At 38.6% G+C, this 20736-nt stretch overlaps 1 protein-coding gene across 1 annotated transcript in view; it reads left to right on the top strand.

Moving 5' to 3' along the window:
- Rab3-GAP (Rab3 GTPase activating protein) overlaps positions 1-20736 on the top strand; it is a 606356-nt gene that overhangs the window by 65789 nt on the left and 519831 nt on the right. The gene's annotated exons all lie outside the window — the stretch shown is intronic.

The raw sequence follows: 20736 nt of genomic DNA, 5'->3' as shown, positions 1-20736 counted from the left end.
ATCATTATAACCTTTAGCTTGTACCTACCGCTTAGAAATCCTGAGTAGTAAGTAGTCTTGACACCCTTGGTGATGTACTTTTGAATTCCAAAATGTTGTTTTTTATATCTTTATGGACCAGAAAGCCAACTCCACTTTCACTCCTTTCAGTGTTTCCATTGGTGTACAGCAGATTTCCACTTGATAAACTTATAAGTGAGCAATTGTACAGGCCAAGTTCAGTTTCCGTGTGTGGCAACCTGATCATACCCAGAGATTCTTAGCACCTTCTGCTTCCACTCTGATCCTCTTGCTGCCATAAGAGGGGGGGGGGGGTATTGGAATATCATCGGTTTGGCTGAAACAAGAAATTAATCACTTATAAGTTTATCAAGTGGAAATCTGCTGTATACCAATGGAAACAGTGAAAGGAGTGAAGGTGGAGTTGGTTTTCTGGTCCATAAAGATATAAAAAACAACATTTTGGCATTCAAAAGTACATCACCAAAGTTGTCGAGACTACTACTCAGGATTTCTAAGAGGTATAAGCTAAAGGCTATAATCATTTATGCACCAACATCAAGCCATGATGATGAAGAGGTTGAAGAAATGTACACTGAAATTGAGTCTTCTAGATGAGCAGAAAACCCACTACATTATCATTATGGGAGACTTCAATGCTAAGGTTGGAAAGAGACAAAACAGCACAGAAAGGGGAACTATAGAAAATAGAAAGAGGTGAAAGACTTGTGGAATTTGCAGAATCTTGAGGAATGTCAATAATGAACACTTTCTTTTCAAGAAAAGTGTGAACAGAAATTGGACATTGAAGAGCCCAAATGGATTAACAACTAATGAAATCGATTTCATCCTCACTAGCAGAAGATATATCATGAATGATGTTACTGTCCTGAACAAGGTAAATGTTGGAAATGATCACAGAATGGTAAGATTCACACTTGATATAGATGTAAGAAAAAGGAAAAAACTGACTCGAATAAATAATATAAAGGTCTTTGAGATAACAGAAGAGGAGAAAAAACAGTATGCACAAGAGACTTAAGAACAAGTTTGAGCTTCTGCAGGCTGCTCAGGACAAAGATATCGACGAGGAATATTACAACTTTCTGAAAGGGATAAAGCCCCAGAAACCTATAGGTAAAATGTAATCCAAAAAATTAAAAAATTAGTCAAGAAACACTTGTCGTGATGAACCAAAGATGACAAATGAAGAGCAAGAAAAACACTAACATGGAGAAAATTGAGTATACTGAGTTATGCAAAGCCATTAGAAAGAGACTCAGAGAGGACATAGGAAGATTTAACACAAGAAAAGTAGAACAAGCATTAAGGGAAAACAAAGGATTTAAATCAACAGCCATGAGCAGTAATACAGAAAGGCAAATGATACTGAAACTCAAGAATACTGATGGTGTACTTATAAATAGTAGAGAAGGCAGAAGACTACTTTAGCGAATTATACAAGGAGTGAAGGAATGATGCCAGCAGTGGGGAAGATGGATCGCAAATTAGTAACACATATAACATACCTGATATCCTTCCTGATGAGGTAGAACATGCATTGAAGAAAATGAAGAACAAGAAAGTCCCGGGGGAAGATAAAGTTACTGTAGAGTTGTTAAAATTGGGAGGAAGAGACATGACACAAAAACTGGCAAGACTCTTAACAAAATGCATCATAAAAGGTGTGGCACCTAAGCAGTGGAATAATGCAATCATAGTTTTGCTGCATAAGAAAGGAGATAAATCAGAAATTGGAAATTATAGACCAATTAGCTTGTTATCCCACATCTACAAGTTGTTCACATGGATCATTACTAACAGATTAAAAAGAATACTTGATTGGAATCACCCGAAAGAGCAAATTGGCTTTAGGACAGAATTCTAAACTATGGATCACCTTCACGTAATGTCACAGCTAATGGAGAAAGCAAATGAATATAAAACACCAACCATTATGCCTGGTATTTGTGGATTATGAAAAGGCATTTGACTCCATACAGCATAAGGCAACATTTCGGGCACTGGATAGGCAAGGCATAGTTATCCCATATATTATGATTTTGAATAAAATATATGAGAATGCTATCTCCTTTATTAGACAAAGACAGTAGCAAATTTAAAATTGAGAAAGGAGTTCGACAAGGAGATAATATCTCTGAAGTTGTTTACTGCTGCCCTTGAGGAAGCTTTCAGAAGATTAGACTGGTCAGAGAAAGGAGTCAATGTGAATGGAGAGTACCTAAACCATTTACAATTTGTAGATGACATTGTGTTCATAAGCCATGATCCCAAATAATTAGAGAAAATTCTTAATCAGTTATGCAGAGTTAATAAGGATTTTGGACTAAAGATGAATATGGCTAAAACAAAAGTAATGATGAAAAGTATGCCACAGAAAGGGATATAATGATTGAAGGAGCAGTACTTGAAAAGGTGGTGTCATATACTTGTCTGGGTCAAGCCATTAGCTGTAATAATGATAAATGGCTGGAAGTCAAGAGAAGAATAAATTTTGGATGGTAGCATTCAGGAAATATAGTCACATACTGAGGAGCAATATCCCAATTTGTCTGAAATGTAAAATAATGAACCAATGTATACTCCCCACCATGAGTTCTGGAAGTGAAATGTGGGCACCCACCAAAAGAATGGAAGAGAAGCTGAGAACTACACAGCGAAGATTGAAACAAATTATATTGGGAATCAGACTGTTAGATAAGAAGAGAAACACATGGATTAGGCAGCAAACTCAAGTAAAGGACATTGTGAGTCCTTTACAAGTAGTATTGATAATATTATCAATACTAAAGAACTAAAATGGTCTTGGGCAGGACACATAGCTCGAAGACATGATGACAGATGGACTAAGAAAATAACAGAAGAGGAGCTAGAAGAAAACCTGGAAAACAACGATGGAGATGGACAAATGAAATTCATGAGTTTGTGGGTAGTAAATGGATGGCCTGCACAAAACAGAAGGAACGGGCTAGTTGCTGGAGAGGCCTTATCCTGCAGTGGATTGAAAATGGCTGATGATGATGCTGAAATTTTATAAAAACAAGGAATTTAAATGTGTATATTTTTTGATGTAGATGTAACAGAAGTAAAAGATTGACGTTTTCATAATCAGGACATTAATTTTGTTCAGAATAACCAACTTTAATTCCAGAGGTATGACAAAAAAAAAATTTTGTTGGGTAGTGTTATCAGTAGTGATCCTTCATGCATTAAGTATCTGCAGATAAGGTAACCACTAGGTGGCAGTGATCACACTGTGCTGAAGTGGGATTTACTCAAAAAGGTAACTACTATCAGGGATAAAGGGAAGGGTTTTTGCTTTTGTAAAGGCAACTATGAAGGTCTGAGACAGTATTTAAATTCTATACGGTGGGACCCACTGATGATGTTACCAACAGCAAATTCAAAATGGGAAGCATTCAAAGAATTAATCTTGGAAGCTACTAGGCTTTTCATACCAAATAAGAAATATTGTTCAAGGTTTATGCCTAAATGGATGTCAGATGAACTAATGAGACATGTGGCAGAGAAGAAAAATGCGTGGGATACATATAAATTAATAGGTGACGTGGAAGCCTATGATAGATATAAGCTGCTCTGTAACCAAGTCACAAAGGAGATTAGGCAGGCAAAGACAAATTATGAGAAATCTTTTGCAAAGGATGCAAAGAAAAACAGAGTTATTTACCTATGTAAACTCTAGAAGGAAAGGGATGAATCAGATTGGTCCACTGGATATCGGTGGTTTAACTGTTCATGATCCTGCTCAGGTAGCTAACAAACTAAATGAGTTTTGCATCTACATTCACGCATGAGGAGTTATTCAGAGGGGGGGAATGCCAGAGGTGAATTAAACTCTGTCAGTGAGCTGGATGATTTTGTAATAACTGTGAGAACACAGTGGAGAAGAAATTGTTGAAGATAAACATGAGAAAGGCACCTGGGGTGGATGGGTTCTATCCAGTTATATTAAAGGAAGTAAGCAATTTATAAGTAATGATCTCATAATTATGGCTAAGGGTTTGCCATAATTACGAGAGCTTCCATGGACTCAGAAGAGGTATGCATGACTGGAGATGTGCAAATGTGACCACAACTCACAAAGGAGGATCAACGGGCAACACAAGTAATTGCAGACCTTTTAGTTTAACTTCTGTTCCAGGGAAATTAATAGAGGCACTGGTTAAAGAAGCACTGCAGGACCATCAGACATGACTTCAGTTATAGCTCGAACACAGCATGGGAAGTATTGTCTGACCAATTTGATTGTATACTATGATGTGGTCACAAAGGGACTGGATGCAGAGAATAACTTTGAGATCGTATATTTGGATCTTAGAAAGGCTTTTGATACTGTTGCACATGGAAGACTGCTGCACAAATTGGAGAAGTGTGGCATTGGAGGCAAATTGCTATGGATAAAGGAATGATTGAATGGGAGAAGACAGTTGTAATCATGGACACTGCTCTTCATGGACTAATGTTATTAGTGGAGTCCCTCAGGGTTCAGTGTTAGGTCCATTTTCTGTATTTATTAATGATATTGATGATGTTATATCAGGCTTAATGTCCAGGTTTGCAGACGATACAAAGATCAGCAGGGTTGTTAATGACACCAATGAGAGTACGCAGCTGCAACAGGATCTAGAAAAATTGAGCAGATGGGATGAGAGGTGGCAACTGAAATTTAACATTGAAAAATATAAAGTACTGCATATGGGAAGCAGTAACCCCAGAGTAAGGTATCAATTGTGTGGTACTACACTGACAGTGGTAGAGAATGAAAAGGACCTGGGGGTAATTGTGCAGGCAGATATGAAGTTTTTTGAGCAGTGGACGTGGTCTGCAAGAGTAGCTCATGGTCTTGTCAATGATGTACAGAAATTTTTCTAGCAACGATGAGATGATTAACCCCTTGTATAAGGCAATGGTCAGGCCACACCTTGAGTACTGGATACAGGTCTGGAGGCCTCATTTTAGGAAGGATGTAGAGCTGTTGGAATGGGTACAGAGAAGGGCAAGAAGATTAGTGAATGGAAAAAAGGGTTGCTCTTATGAAGAAAGGCTTAAGTTTTGTAAATTGCAGTGTCTGGAGACTAGGCACCTGCGAGGTAATCTGATTGAGGTGTATGAAGCCTTGAATGGTTTGAGCATGCTCAATGCTGACTGGATTCTTCCTCTTGCTCAGAATAATCACCTGAGAGGGTATAAATTCAAATTGAGGAAGATAGTTGTAGGATAGTTATGCGGAAGTTTGCCTTTAGCCAGCGTGTGTTTGATTGCTGGAACAAACTTCCCTCTGTCGTATAAGTTGATAGCTTAAATAGATTCAAGGCAGAACTAGACAAACATTTGGAACGAGTGGATGGGTGAAATTAGATCTGGGTTTTGTTTTTTTGTTTTTTTTTTTTTGCTAATGTTATATAAGCTTGCTTTCTTGCATCATGTGCCTTTGCTAATATATAGGGGAATTTTGCTAGTAGGGAAAAAGAGGTGATTATCCTTTTGTTTAAGGCAATGGTCAGGCCAAGCCTTGAGTACTGGTTACAGGTCTGGAGGCTTCATTTTAGGAAGGATGTAGAGTTGATTGAGCAAGTACAGAGAAGGACAACAAGATTGGTGAGGGTAGTGAAGGGGCTGCATTATCAAGAAGGCTTAAGTTCTGTAAATTGCAGTGTCTGGAGACTAGGCACCTGTGAGGTGATCTTATTGATGTGTATAAGACCTTTAATTTGTTAAGCAGTCTCAATTCTGATGGGAATCTTCCTCTTTCTCAGATTAGGAACTTGAGGGGGCATAAATTAAAATTGATGAAAGACATTTATAGAATAGTTGTTTGAATTGCCTTTAGCCAGCAGGTTGTTGATGGCTGGAATAGACTTCCATCTATCTTTGTGGACGTTGATAGCTTAAATAAGTTCAAGGAGGAACTGAACAAATGTTTAGACGGAATGGATGAGTGAAATTTAAAAAAAAAAAAATTTTTTTTTTTTTTTCTGGCTGATGCTACATAAGCTTGCTTTCTAGCAAATGCTTTTGCTTATGCTAAATAACTGATTATGTACAAATTCAGTGAAGAATTAATTAATTCTATGACAATTCAGGAATGCCACTAGGACATGAAAAGTTCAAGGCACAAAATGAAGTTTCTCACTAAGCTATATGTCAGTTCAAATAAGCCTTTTCCTTCGCTTGAAAACCTCGTCTGCCTACTTTGCTAGTGAAGGTAGTTATCCTTGATTTCAAGAAATTTGTATAATTCACATTCATCATTTATATTTGTTAACATTTGTGGTTCGGATCTATAGTCAAATTAACAATGACATTTGAGTATGAGATGTTTTCACCGACTTCGGTACGCCACAACTACACAATGGAGAAGCAAGTAATCCTAACCTAAACAGTTTAGAGCTTAAACTACCATGTCCTGATATCAAAAAGGTAATATGTAAGCCAGGGTTAAACCAACCCAAATGATATTTATTAAATTCTGCCACTCAAGGTAAAAAATTATTCGTAATCCTATCCATCATAACATTGTCCCATCTGTCCTGCCAGTCAGTTATGGACTGGTTTCTTATACTAAGCATGTTGTGTTTAGTTGATATACACTAGCCAACAAAAAGTATTTTTTGTTATACCTCTGCAATCAAAATATGTGATTCTGGAGGAAATAAATGTGCTGATTCTGAAAATCACCATACGTCTATCACTTCTACATCAAAACAAGTACCAACGCTTAATGTTAAAATAAAGAGATATGTATGTATAATTCAAGTTTGTAATACAAGTGTAAAAAAAATATTATACATTCTCTATAACTCATTTAACTTCGGAAAAATTATAAATCATAGTGAAATACTTATATTTCAATAGTATATTAGCATTGGCACGTGATGCAAGAAAGCAAGCTTTATATAGCATCAGTCAAAAAAAAAAACAAAAAAAACACGCACACACACAGACACTTCTCATTTCACCCTTCCACTCACTCCAAATGTTTGTCCCGTTCTGCCTTGAATCTGTTTAAGCTTTCAATGTCCACAACGACAGATGGAAGTTTGTTCCAGCAATTAACCACCCACTGGCTAAAGGCAAACTTCTGCACATCTGTCCTACAACTGTCTTTCCTCAGTTTGAATTTATACCCTATCAGGTGATTATTCTGAGTAAGGGGAAGAATCCCATCAGCATTGAGCATGCTCAAACCATTCAAGACTTTATACACCTCAATCAGCATTCCTGTAATTGATATAATCAGCATACCTGTAATTGTCCTTAAAAATGTTTGCTACTAAGGGATTTTCTCTTGTATTCCTGCTTACTCTCCCTTACATGGAACCAGCAGTAATCCCCCATCGTTACAGGATCCCAGCAACTTTGGTACTGCTTTTCCATCGTGGAAATATCTTGATGAAACTTTTCCCCTTGTTCATCATTCACATCTCCCAGATTTTCAGGGAAAAATTAGAGATGGAAATGAAAAAAACGAATTTTCAACGACATTTGACAGCCCATGTTTTTGTAGCACTCAAGTAAATTAGACACCAACATTTCATAGTTTTCTTTTTTCCTATTACCCAAAAAACCATGTACTACCACCTTAAATGATCGCCAAGCTGCTAATTCAACCTCCTTAACTGGGTTTCAAGCACATCATCTTTCAGGAGTTTTCTAATTTGGGGTCCTACAAAATTCTTCCCTTAAGTTTGGCATATGTTAAATTAGGAAACACACTTCTCAAGTATGCAGATCTGTTACGTTCTTTATCTAGTCCCTTCACAAAATTTTTAATCAATTCAAGTTTGATGTGCAGGGGTAGAAGAAGAACCTTGTTTGATTGCACTGAAGGAATATATTTTACATTACATTGTCCTGGTATGAACTCGTCCCAGTGTTGCACAACAATGTCCTTCTGTCGCACGGCTGTCCCACAAACAAAAACCAATATTTTGTAAACCCCCCCCCCCCTCCTTCATACCAACAAGCAAACCAATAACTTTAAGATCACTGCATATGTTCCAACCATAATCCTGGTATTTTATAGCATGTAGAACCTTAGACATGCTGTCATGGCTTGCTTTAAGTCCAACTGAATGGAACACAGGAACTGTTGGAAATTCGTTGCCATTATGAAGCAAAACTGCATTTAAACTTAATTTTGAGGCATCTGTGAATAAATGCCATTCATCTGACTTATGCACAATTCCTAGTTCTTTCAGAAGTTCAATATTTCTTTGTGTTCCTAGTTCTTTACAAAAACACAGTGTCCTCTGTAGCAAAATATTTCGAAAACTTTTCAAGTCTTTTTTGAAACACGAAATCATTGTTCCTGCTGCGAGTATATTACACTGCTGTAACCTAGAACCTAACAGTTCAGCTTGTTCTTTCGGAAAATTTAGGTCTCGAACCAAATCATTCAACTTATCTTGTTTAATTAAATGTACCTCACTACCTGAACTTACTGGCTGATAGTCGACATCTTGTGAAATGGTAGGAGGGCCCTCGAGAGTAGGAGGGCTGCACCTTCCTACTCTCAAGGGGCTGTTTATGTTTGGAGGATAGATTTACAATCCTGAGAACATGTCACAATCAGTTAATACTTGGAAAACCTTGGCACAGCCTACAAAAATCCTTACTAAAAATGCTAAGTATGCTTTCTTCAAATTGTAAATTGTTGCATCAGAATTTGAACCTATGAACCATAGGTAGAAGTCTGATTATGTTTATCCTAAGAAAACCGTGGCCAGAATCGATTGCTAAAATTAAGGGAATTAGCTTATATCTGTTAAAATAAATCAGTGTGTTATACATTACTGGCTAGATTATGTGAAACTAGCATATTTTGATAAAATGTAACTCCCTCTATATTTAATAACAGTGATGTGATGTGAAACTGTCATGGTGATTTTTGAAATCTACACATAAAAATTTATTAAAAACAGCATTTAAGTTCTCGGAGGTCAAAATCGTGTTGACTAGTAAATATTCAAGTTTAGAGAATAATTTTGAAATGCAACAGGTAAATCCTTTCTTCTGTAGTATTGTAAATAATGAAAGATCATCTCATACTTAATAGGCTGTAGTAGAAGTTGCCAGAAGAAGTAATCTCTGGGCCTGTTTGATATATTTATTCACAGGATATTTACCTATACTGGGCCCCAGGCACCTGCAGCATAACACACTATTGGCATAAAAATGGATTTATAGTACAATTTCAAAGTGGTGGGTTTGATATCCTAAGAACATTTAGTTATTCTAATAAGTTTACCAGTTAGTTTTAACTTTTTTCAATATATATTTAGCATGGGAGACAAACTGAAACCTGGCATCGACCATATTTTGAAGTTCAAGAGACCTCTTGTTCTGGGTTCCATAATGATAAATATGTATACAGTTCAACCGGAAAAAACGGTATCTAAGATTTATTAGGACCGGCGCTGTAGTTGTAAAGTTAGCAGAAGGTGTACTCTGTGAATGTTACATATGCAGAGAGTAAAAAAAAAAAAAAAAAAGTCAAGTGCAGCCATTATCAACCCACTGCAGGATGGAAGCCTCCTCAACAACTCATGCTGAGGGAAATAGACCATAATCTGCCACGCTGGTCCAGTGTGTGCGTTGGCAGATCGACCGTATTCAGCAGTCAGGGGGCTCGAACCCCGGTCTACTCAAAGAGCACGTGCTACTGCACTCCCGCTCCTGACCACTCGGCTACTGTGCTTATTAATCGAATTCCAGAGGGTATACAGTGTATTACCTGTGTGTGTGTGTGTGTGTGTGTGTGTGTTAGGAGCATTAGCTATTAATGCCATGTTGCTCCGTGTAAATATTCTCTGTCAATTGCATGTACTCTGAGATTGATTTTCTGTTTGCTGGATGAAAAACTGGAGTTTTGGGGGGGGGGAGAATAATATATGTACATACATGGAATATTTACTTGCGGCATATATATTAAAAATAATAAAACCATAAATATTGCCTAAGAATCAAATTCTAATGAATTTATTTTTTAATTTTCAGTAAATATTTTAATAATATTTATTTTTTCAAGTCTTTCAAAAACCAGGTTATATGCTATTCACCTAAAAAAAATCCAAAGGTTATATGTTGTATAGCCTTCACTACAGCCCTGATTAGGACTAATAAGTAATAAGGCATAAAATAAAGTAAATGAGAATAAATAAATAGAAGCTTTCGAGACTAAGGGTCTCTTCTTCAGCTATAAAATACATATCGAATGTGCCAGGCGTGGTTATGTCATGCAAACAGAGAGCATGGATGAGGATGTGGACATCATGCTGGAAGCATTTACTGGGCAGAACCAGGTGTTGCTGCGAATGTAGGGTGTGCACATGAGCTGAGTGCCAGCGCTTGTCACAATGCAAGACTACCGGTACTGATGTAAACAAGGAGACAAAGTCAAAGGAAGCCATGATTTTGTCTTCAGAGATGGTGAGGTCTTTAATAAGCTATTTCCTACAAGGGGTGTTAGCAGTTGGACGACGTATTTCGAGAGCTCGTATGTTGGAGAATTGCAGCGCAAGACAATTGGACTTAAAGGAATGCCTGGTTTGTGCACTTTAGGGAGTCCATAGAATTGGGGGAGCTGCCAACGTGACTTTTGAGATCTTTTTAGATTTGAACCAGTCATTAACCAACTTATTGACCCTAGATTCCAGCCGCTCCAAGATTTTGATGGAAGGGCCTTGCACTGGTTCATAAACATCTGGATCGAGTAGAAGGGAGAGAGCCTTATTCAGATAATTAGATCGATCCATCACTACTGTATATGGCACCCTTTGTTGGTGGGTAGAATGACGATGGTATTGTTTCTCCTGGTGTCACACAGATATAAGGGATGCAGAACTGCAATTTGGGGAGTACGTCTACAGAAAGGATAGACAGGATAGGAAGGGAGGAGGGGTTATGTTATTAGTTAAGAAACACAAAAACCAAGGAAGTGAAGCCAGTCGACATCGCTGGACAGTGCAGTGTGGAGTCAGTTTGGTGTGACATAAACATTGGGAGATCAAAATTGAGAGTAGGAGTGTGCTATAGGCCTAATGACTCTGATGAGTATAATAAGGAACTGTACAGGGAAATAGAGTGGGCCAGTAAATCAGAGTGTCTTATAATGGGAGATTTTAATTTCCCAGATATTGACTGGAATTTGGGGGCTGGTTACTCACACACTAGCAGGACTTTTGTGGATTTATTGGATGATTGTTTTCTACATCAGCATGTTCGGGAGGCAACTGGAGGGAGTAATACTCTTGATTTGATTATCAGCAGTGATTCTTCATGCATTAAGAATCTGCAGATAAATGAACCACTAGGTGGCAGTGATCACAGTGTGCTGAAGTGGGATTTACTCAAAGAGGTAACTACCATTAGGGGTAAAGGGAAGGGTTATTGCTTCCGTAAAGGCGACTACGATGGACTGAGACAGTATTTAAATTCTATACAGTGGGACCAACTGATGATGTTACCAACAGCAAATTCAAAATGGGAAGCATTCAAAGAACTTATCTTGGAAGCTACTAGGCTTTGCATACCAACTAAGAAATATTGTTCAAGGTTTAGGCCAAAATGGATGTCAGATGAACTAATGAGGCATATGGCAGAGAAGAAAAATGCATGGGATACATACAAATTAACACATGACACAGAAGCCTATGATAGATACAAGTTGATATGCAACCAAGTTACAAAGGAGGTTAGGCAGGCGAAGGCAGATTACGAGAAATCCTTGGCAAGGGATGCAAAGAAAAACAGCAAAGAGTTCTTTACTTATGTAAACTCTAGAAGGAAGGGGATGAATCAGATTGGTCCACTTGATATTGATGGGTCAAGTGTTGATGATCCTGCTCAGGTAGCTAACAAACTAAATGAATATTTTGCATCGACATTCACACATGAGGAGTTATTCAGCGAGGGGAATGCCAGAGGTGTATTCAACTCTAGCAGTAAGCTAGAGAATCTTGAAATAACTGGGAGTAAAGTGGAGGAGAAACTGTTGAAGATAAACACAAGAAAGGCACCTGGGGTGGATGGGATCTATCCAGTTATATTAAAGGAGGCAGCAAAGGAAGTAAGCAAACCCTTAGCCATAATTAGGAGAGCTTCCTTGGACTCAGGGGAGGTACCCATAGACTGGAAATGTGCAAATGTGACCCCAATTCACAAAGGAGGATCAAAGGCTGACACAAGTAATTATAGACCTGTGAGCTTAACTTCTGTTCCAGGAAAATTAATGGAGGCACTGGTTAAAGAAGCACTGCAGGATCATTTAGACAAGACTTCAGTTATAGCTCAGACACAGCATGGTTTTGTTAAGGGGAAGTCTTGCCTGACCAACTTGATTGGATACTATGATGCAGTCACAAAAGAACTGGATGCAAGGAATAACTTTGATATTATATACTTGGATCTTAGAAAGGCTTTTGATACTGTTGCACATGGAAGACTGCTACACAAATTGGAGCAGTGTGACATTGGAGGCAAATTGCTGCTATGGATAAAGGGGTGGTTGAGGGGGAGAAGACAGAGAGTGGTAATCAATGGACACTGCTCATCGTGGACTGATGTTATTAGTGGAGTCCCTCAGGGCTCAGTGTTGGGTCCATTATTGTTTTCTGTGTTTATAAATGATATTGATGATGGTATATCGGGTTTAATGTCCAAGTTTGCAGATGATACAAAGGTTGGCAGGGTTGTCAAGGACACTACTGACACTATGCTGCTGCAACAGGATCTGGAAAGGTTGAGCAGATGGGCTGAGAGGTGGCAAATGAAGTTTAACATTGATAAATGTAAAGTACTACACATGGGAAACAGCAACCCCAGAGCAACGTATCAACTCTGTGGTACTACACTGACAGTGGTAGAGAATGAAAGTGACTTGGGGGTGGTTGTGCAGGCAGATATGAAGTTCTCTGAGCAGTGCAGACGGGCTGCAAGAGTAGCTCATGGAGTATTGTCAATGATATACAGGAATTTTTCCAGCAGGGATAAGGAGGTGATTATTCCATTGTATAAGGCGATGGTCAGGCTACACCTAGAGTACTGTATACAGGTCTGGAGACCTCATTTCAAGAAGGATGTAGAGCTGCTGGAACGAGTACAGAGAAGGGCAACAAGATTAGTGAATGGAACAAAGGGGTGCTCTTACGAAGAAAGGCTTAAGTTTTGCAAATTACAGTGTCTGGAGACTAGGCACCAGCGAGGTGATCTGATAGAGGTGTATAAAGCCTTGAATGGTTTAAGCATGCTCAATGCTGATGGGATTCTTCCTCTAGCTCAGAAAAATCACCTGAGAGGGCATAAATTCAAATTGAGGAAAGACAGATGTAGGATAGACGTGCGGAAATTTGCCTTTAGCCAGCGGTTGGTTGGTTGGTGGAACAAACTTCCATCCCTTGTGGTGGAGGTTGATAGCCTAAATAAGTTTAAGGCTCAGCTGGACAGGTATTTTGAACGAACAGAGGGGTGAAGTGGAAGTGGGTTTTTTTTTTTTTTTTTTGGCTGATGCTGCATAAGCTTGCTTTCTTGCATCAAATGCCTCTACTAATGCTAATGCTATTCTGGACGTCATTCAACACACTTTTTTCCATGGTGGGAGTTCGGGTCAAACGTGGTCTGCCCATACTACTCCTGTTACCTCTAAATGACCCATAATCGCACAAATTTTGGTGCACATATGCAAACAAACGGTGGTCCGGTACATGTCTGTCTGTCTGGGAAACATTCTCCATAAATTCATTGAGCAGCTCGTCCATTGCCCTCTGCTAATCCATACACTAGGTGCACGTCTGCCAGCTCACAGTTCATATATCAGTGCATGCTCTTCGTGCGGTGACTATTGCTTGAATGAGTAGACAAATTTTCACTCTCGCGAACTGATGAACAGCGCTGTGTACCGACTTACAGTGACGTTTCCTGTTATGGGTTCCTATGCGATTCACATTCCTTTAGATGTTACCTACGTTTATACCAATATTTTTGAGACACCCTGTGTGTGTGGGTGTGTGTGTGGGTGTGTGTGTAGGGTGTGTGTGTAGGGTGTGTGTGTGTAGGGGGTGTGTGTGTGTGTAGGGTGTAGGGTGTCTCAAAAATACATGGCATAACTTCAGGAATGAGTTCCTCATATGTAGACAATAAAAATATTTTATATCAACATAGTTCTGGAAATGATTCCTGAGTTATTAACCAGAATATCCTGTACGCCTGCCCTGTGAGTTTGTTTGGAAGTACTTATCACCAAAAACACCCGCCCAGATGTTGAGCTGAACCGCTGTTGGTGATGTGATGGAAGAATTGTATGTAGGTTTTCCTCAGCCCATACATGCTGATTGTGAAAGTTTTGGATTCCTTCTCATGTGAACTGTGCTTCATCTGTGAATATCACTAAGGCAGGAAAGTGAGGAGTTGTACCACACTGCTGCAAGAACCCCTGCAGAACATTAGTCGCGCAGGGTATTCTGCTAGTGACAAGGCCTGTACCCATTGCAGATGGTAAGGATACAGTTGGTGTTCTTGCAACACTCTCAAAATAGTCGAACGTTGAACAGCCAGTTGCATTGCTATTCTGTGTGTTCTGATTTCAGAAGTGGCATGCACAGCAACCAAAAACTCCTCTACTTCAGGAGTTGTAAATCTTGGTCGTCCTCTCAGCAGCATGGGGTGTAAAGGTTCCATGTTCACAAAGGCGGTGATGGATACCTTCAAACGTTTTCCTGTCTGGACATCTTCGTTCTGGGAACCTTTCGTGGTACAAACGATGACCCTCCAGAGCATTGCCGTCTGCCAAACCGTACATAAAGTGCATATCTGCTTGCTCCTGATTTGAGTACATGGTCGGAATGGAAAACCACCAGATTCTGTCAGTACCTTGTGATGACTTGTACACGATGGTATTGGTTACAGTGGCTATGGAAGGAACAGAATGAATTGACTAATCAGTTACCTTTGTACCAACTAGTAACTAACTAGTAACAACAAAAATAAGACATAGTGTTCCATGTCTGGGGAGGACCCTGTAGAAGGTAATAGGTATGTTGCCTCACAAACACACATCTGCAAATGCCGAAATAAACTAATATATGAATAGAGACTGGCCGCTTTAATGGCACTGATAGAAAACAAACCATGCTATGGGCAGTAGGCTGGGCCTGCTAGTAGTGTGCCCCACTGGCAGAAACACGTGCAAGACGAGCGAGATCTCCTATAATAATCTGCACATGTTGTATTGCACAGAATGGCTAATGAACTAACTGAAAGCATAGACCAACCTGGCTACTTCTGAATAAAACCCATCACCTCACCACATACAAAATACAGGTCATATTGCCTCTTGCCTAATGTGGACCCTGTGAAGGTAATGGTCTCACACAGAAACATATCCATAAATGCTCAAATATGGTACTCCATCCATGAAGACTGACTATAGGCAAAAACAGTGAAGCAGGGCAAACCACGCCAGCGACTGTTTTGACTGGGGCCTGATGGAATTGCGCAGCCTTGGCAGAAATATATGCGCATACATGAGATAACTTTACCATAATTTATGTACAACTGTGTTGGCCACAATAGCCATAGAATTATGGAAGGCTTGACAAACCTGTTATACCTCAGCATAAAACCCATTGCCCTGCAGGACACAAAATACAGTCCATAGTGTCACATGCCTGCGGAGAACACTGGGAAAGAAATAGTGACACACAAGAACATATCCACAAATGCTGGAAAATGTTACTGCACCACATGAGACTATCTGAATGTAATGGCAGAGATGTAAGGCAGGCCATGCCATGAACTGTTTTGGCCGGGCCTGCCAGAGTTGTGCAACACTGGCAGAAATGCATGAAAACTGAGGGAGATATCCCTAACACAACTGGAATATCATGAAATGGTCATAAGGGCCACTGCACAATGGAATGCAACGACTAACCTGCAGTACCTCATACTAAACTCCATGCTGCCCAAGGACAGCATGTGGAACATAGTCCCGCATGTCCCTTGGGGTTCGCTGTGAAGGATATGGGCTCACTGGCAGCAATAGCATACGTAATGTATGTGTTTGCTGTCAAGCATTATTGCATGTATAATATAGATTTACTTATTATTGCTAACAGAGTTATTCATTATTGATATATAATATGGCTATGAGTTTATGATACAGATGCATACAGATAATATATGTGAAATGCTAGTGATGAGAGGCAAACCACGCCATGGACTGACATGGCTGGCCCTGTTAGATTGTACATCATTGATAGAAATGCTTGCAAGAAAGAGGGAGATAGGGCCCGAGAGCTTGGGCAAATGTATTCTACAATAGCATAACAGTTGTTGCTGAGTAACTGTAAGCCCTGCTCTAGGACAGGATTGGGCCCTGCGAGAGCTTGGGCGAACATATTATTACGGTAACATTGTAGTTTTTTTTTTTTTTTTTTTCCCTGCACGCCCGCCCTGGACGGGTTTGGCCCTGCCAGGGGGGACCTGCAGGGACTGACCTCTTGCCCCCTGTTCTAGGACAGGTTGAGCCCTGCGAGATGGGGGGCGGGGGATTTATGGGTGGGAGGGAAAAGGGGAAAAAAAAAAAAGAAAAAAAAGAAAAAGAAAGAGAAGAGGGGAGAAAAAAAAAAAAGAAAAAAACGGGGGGAAGAGGAAGAAAGAGGAAGGGAATTAAAGAAGTAGAACCTGGCTGCCTCCTCGTGGCTAGGGACGGGAGTGGGGGTTCGGGGCACAGCTGGCCCTCGACCCCCTGCTGCTAAATGCCAGACACCAGCCACAAACAACAGAAACAACACATTACACACATTAAAATAACACTAAGCAAACCCCCACTATAACCTTAAACTTAAAATTTTTTTTTTTTTTTTTTCCTCCCGGGGGGGGGGGGATTTAAAAAAAATCTTAAATTAAAAATTTTTTTTTTTTACCCCCCCCCATTAGAGAAATTATTAACTATACTGCTGGCATAAACAAAAGTTTAACAAACGGCGGACATAGGGGAAACCCTGGAAACCGCCAGTAACATACAAATTTACTTTGCAGACTTTGCAGTACCTTGTGATGAAGGAAATCACCTGTGGGAGATAAGATATTCTGGTTAATAACTCAGGAAACAAACATTTCCGGAACTATGTTGATATAAAATATTTTTTATTGTCTACATATGAGGAACTCATTCCTGAAGTTATGCCGTGTTTTTTTGAGACACCCTGTATATATATATATATATATATAGATATATATATATATATATATATATATAGATGTGTATATATATATATATATATATGTGTGTATATATATATATATATATATATATATATATATATATATACATACATATATATATATATATATATATATATATATATACACAGTTGAACTTCTCTATAACGAATTCGATAAATCCGGCGAAAAAATTCGTTATAGAGAAATTTCATTATACAGAGAATACCTTTTTTATTAGAAATTGTTATCTAATTAGAAAATGAAAACGAATCTACATTTATATTTAATGTATTTTATTTAAAAAACATACTTATTTAAATTACGTTTACACAATTTTCGCCGGTAAATATCACAAATTAAAAAAATCTGTAATTTTCGTTTGCACAGTACAATTAAAAAATTGTCTGATTCTCAAAGAAAACCTCACATTTGTTCAGAGCAATTATCAGGAACATTTTCACAAAACTGTAGATCCATACGAACCGTTTTAAAAGCGTTAATCATTTCTTCGCGAGTTGGCTTTTCTATGGGTTGTTCTGATGCGTCTCTTCAGCGTCATCGTTAATTTCTTCATGATCATGGTCACGTCTAACACTGTTCAGCAGTATTTCATCTTCATTTGGATGTTCTGCTGTGATCTACATAAACATAACTATCCATTGTTATTTCATTTTCGATGTTTCCAGATGATTCTAATAATATCCAGAAGTTTTTCAGTTGTGAAAGGGGCAGTTCATCTTGTTTGTCCAGTCGTTGTTCGACTTCTGTATTCAATGCAAATCCCGCTTTCGAAAAACAATTTTGAACAGTGTATTCGGTGACATCGTTTGTCCAAACTTTTGGCAGTTCAGAGATGCAATCTCTAAGGTTAATTGTAACCTCCAAGTTTCTATTTTCTGATAACGCATTGACAATCTTCATTATTATTCTCTTTCCATAATGAAATTTAAAATTTTTAATAATGCCTTGGTCCATTGGCTGGAGTTTTGACGTTATGCTTGGTGGTAAAAACAACTTCGCACTTTTAAGTTTGGCAGAAATATTGGCAGGATGTGCTGGACAGTTGTCAGTTACCAACACGATTTTCCTTTTTTCTTTTGTTATACGCTTGTCTAGTTTTAATATCCATTCTTCAAAAATATCACTTGTCATCCATGCTTTTTTATTAAAGGTGTAGTCAACTTCCAAAGATTGTGCCTCTAAAACATCTTGGGTTTTTTGATATTCCGACGACCAAAAGTCTTAATTTTTTACTTCCTGTCATATTTGCTCCAACTAGCACAGTGATTCTTTCTTTGCTTTGTTTTCTGCCAAAACATTTATCATCCTTAAAAGCAAGTTCTATTCGGTAAACATTTAAAGAATAAACCCATTTCGTCAGCATTAGAAACATCCTTACGCTCATATTCTTCCAAAATCTTCTTTAAGGTATTGTTCCTCTAACTGTTGCAATCTTTGCTTACATTAACACTTTCTCCACAAATAACCTTTTCCACAATTCTGTGGCACTTCTTAAATTTATCTAGCCACCCAGTGCTCGCATTAAATTCTTTATGTCCAAGGGACTGTGCAAATTTCAGAGCTTGTTGCTTAATTATTAGGCTTGATATTGGGATATTCTTTTCACATATCATTTGCACTCATTTTAGAACAGCTTTATCAACATCTTCGTATATACACAACTTAATTCGCTTCTTGTCTGCTCTTCCTTCAATTGCATTTAAAATTGATTCTCGATTTTTTTAAATTTGTAGATAAACTGCTTGCAGATATGCCATATTTCTCCGCAACATCTTTTTTCTTAAAACCCTGGTCAATATCATAACAATCTTTGCTTTATCATTAATACTTAAACACTTTCTCTTCGACATTGTTTTTGCAATTTTAAAAATTACTGGACTGCAGCTTTTGCCGATACATACACTGCAAGCTTCGCTGCGCTGGCCATACAGTGAATTGTTAGTACAGGTACTGCCTACTCAATGACGTTCACTTGCCAATTCAACAGTATCACTCCCTTTGAAGAAATATACGACTTTGTGAATTTCTTTTATTCCGCTTTCATTCATATATACACGAAAGAAAATTTATGATTAACGTATGCCTGTTTTTTTTTTTTTTTTTTTCTTTTCAGAAAAAAAAAAAAAAACAAGAGCATATAGCCTATGTGATTGATGACGAACGAAAAAAAAAAAAAATTTCATGAAAACCATCTACTGGGGGTCCAGTTAGACGAGAACGGACATATCATATAATGATTGACATGAAGGTCACGTGGTACAGTTGAGGTGAGAAGCGGATGGCACTCAGTAGGTGTTACTAAAAACCGACTATGGTAGCATTCTATGTATTGCCGCCGCAGCGAATTTCGATTTCCCCTGAGCCACCATCAATTTACAAATCTACCCTATTTATTGTAAAGTTTACGACCACTTTTAAGAAAACCCAATTGGTTTAATAACTGTAACAAAAATGAAACAAAGACCCTCCTACGGGCGTCAACGGCCACAAGTGTTCACTAAAAGGATGATTATTTAATTCCAGATGCTAATGCGCAATTTCGGAAGGAAGGAGGCAGTATATTTGAGCAGCTGTTTAGCAGTAAATGCTTGAAAATCTTCAAAAATGCTTTTACTAATTTTTTTTAAAAATTCATTATAGAGAGACTAACACTTCGTTATATGGGGTTAATTTTACATGTAATTTTGTTTCAAGGTGCAATGTTTTGCGAAAAAATTCGTAATATAGAGAAATTCGTTAAATAGAAGTTCGTATTAGAGCAGTTCCACTGTATATACAGGGTGTTTCAGTTAAACGTTTCAGAACTTCTAAGAGGGGTAGGGTACATCCTAACAACTCGAAATCATATAGCAATGTGGGGTCGGAAATGCTTTCCTGAAGCGGTGTTGTACACAGAAGCACCATAAAGAAAAGAGACCGTAAGTGAGAAATCGTTTTAATAATACATGAAAAGAAGCAAAAGGTACATGGATTAAAGTAAGTGTTCGAAGTTTCTTCCACGGGCTACAATGCACGCCTCACATCTCCGACGCATGGACATCCGAACATTCTGGAATACTCCAGGCAGCGTGTCCAGACACAGCAACCGGAGGATTATGCACCTCGTATTGCTTTCGCACAGTGGTACCTTGGAAAATGTGCTACAAATCCCCTTTTTCCTGCTGAAGTGTTGTTTTCCGATGAGGCATCCTTCACAAGGGAAGGAATTTTCAACACGCATAACGACCATATCTGGGCGGTCGAGAACCCGCATGCAATACGATGTCGTGCAGCACAGATTCGATTTTCGGTCAATGTATGGGCCGGTATTATGGGAGATCACCTCATCGGACCTTACCTGTTACCGTGTCGTCTAACCGGACCTATCTACTTGATCTTTCTGCAGCAAGTATTGCCACAACTTTTGAGAGATGAACAGATTTCTGCATCGACGCAACACACAATGTGGTT

Source organism: Mastigoproctus giganteus, chromosome 6 (genome assembly GCF_048544385.1).
Source record: "Mastigoproctus giganteus isolate SK-2022 chromosome 6, ASM4854438v1, whole genome shotgun sequence".
Taxonomy (NCBI): domain Eukaryota; kingdom Metazoa; phylum Arthropoda; class Arachnida; order Uropygi; family Thelyphonidae; genus Mastigoproctus; species Mastigoproctus giganteus.
This window is presented reverse-complemented; position numbering and strand designations above follow the sequence as displayed.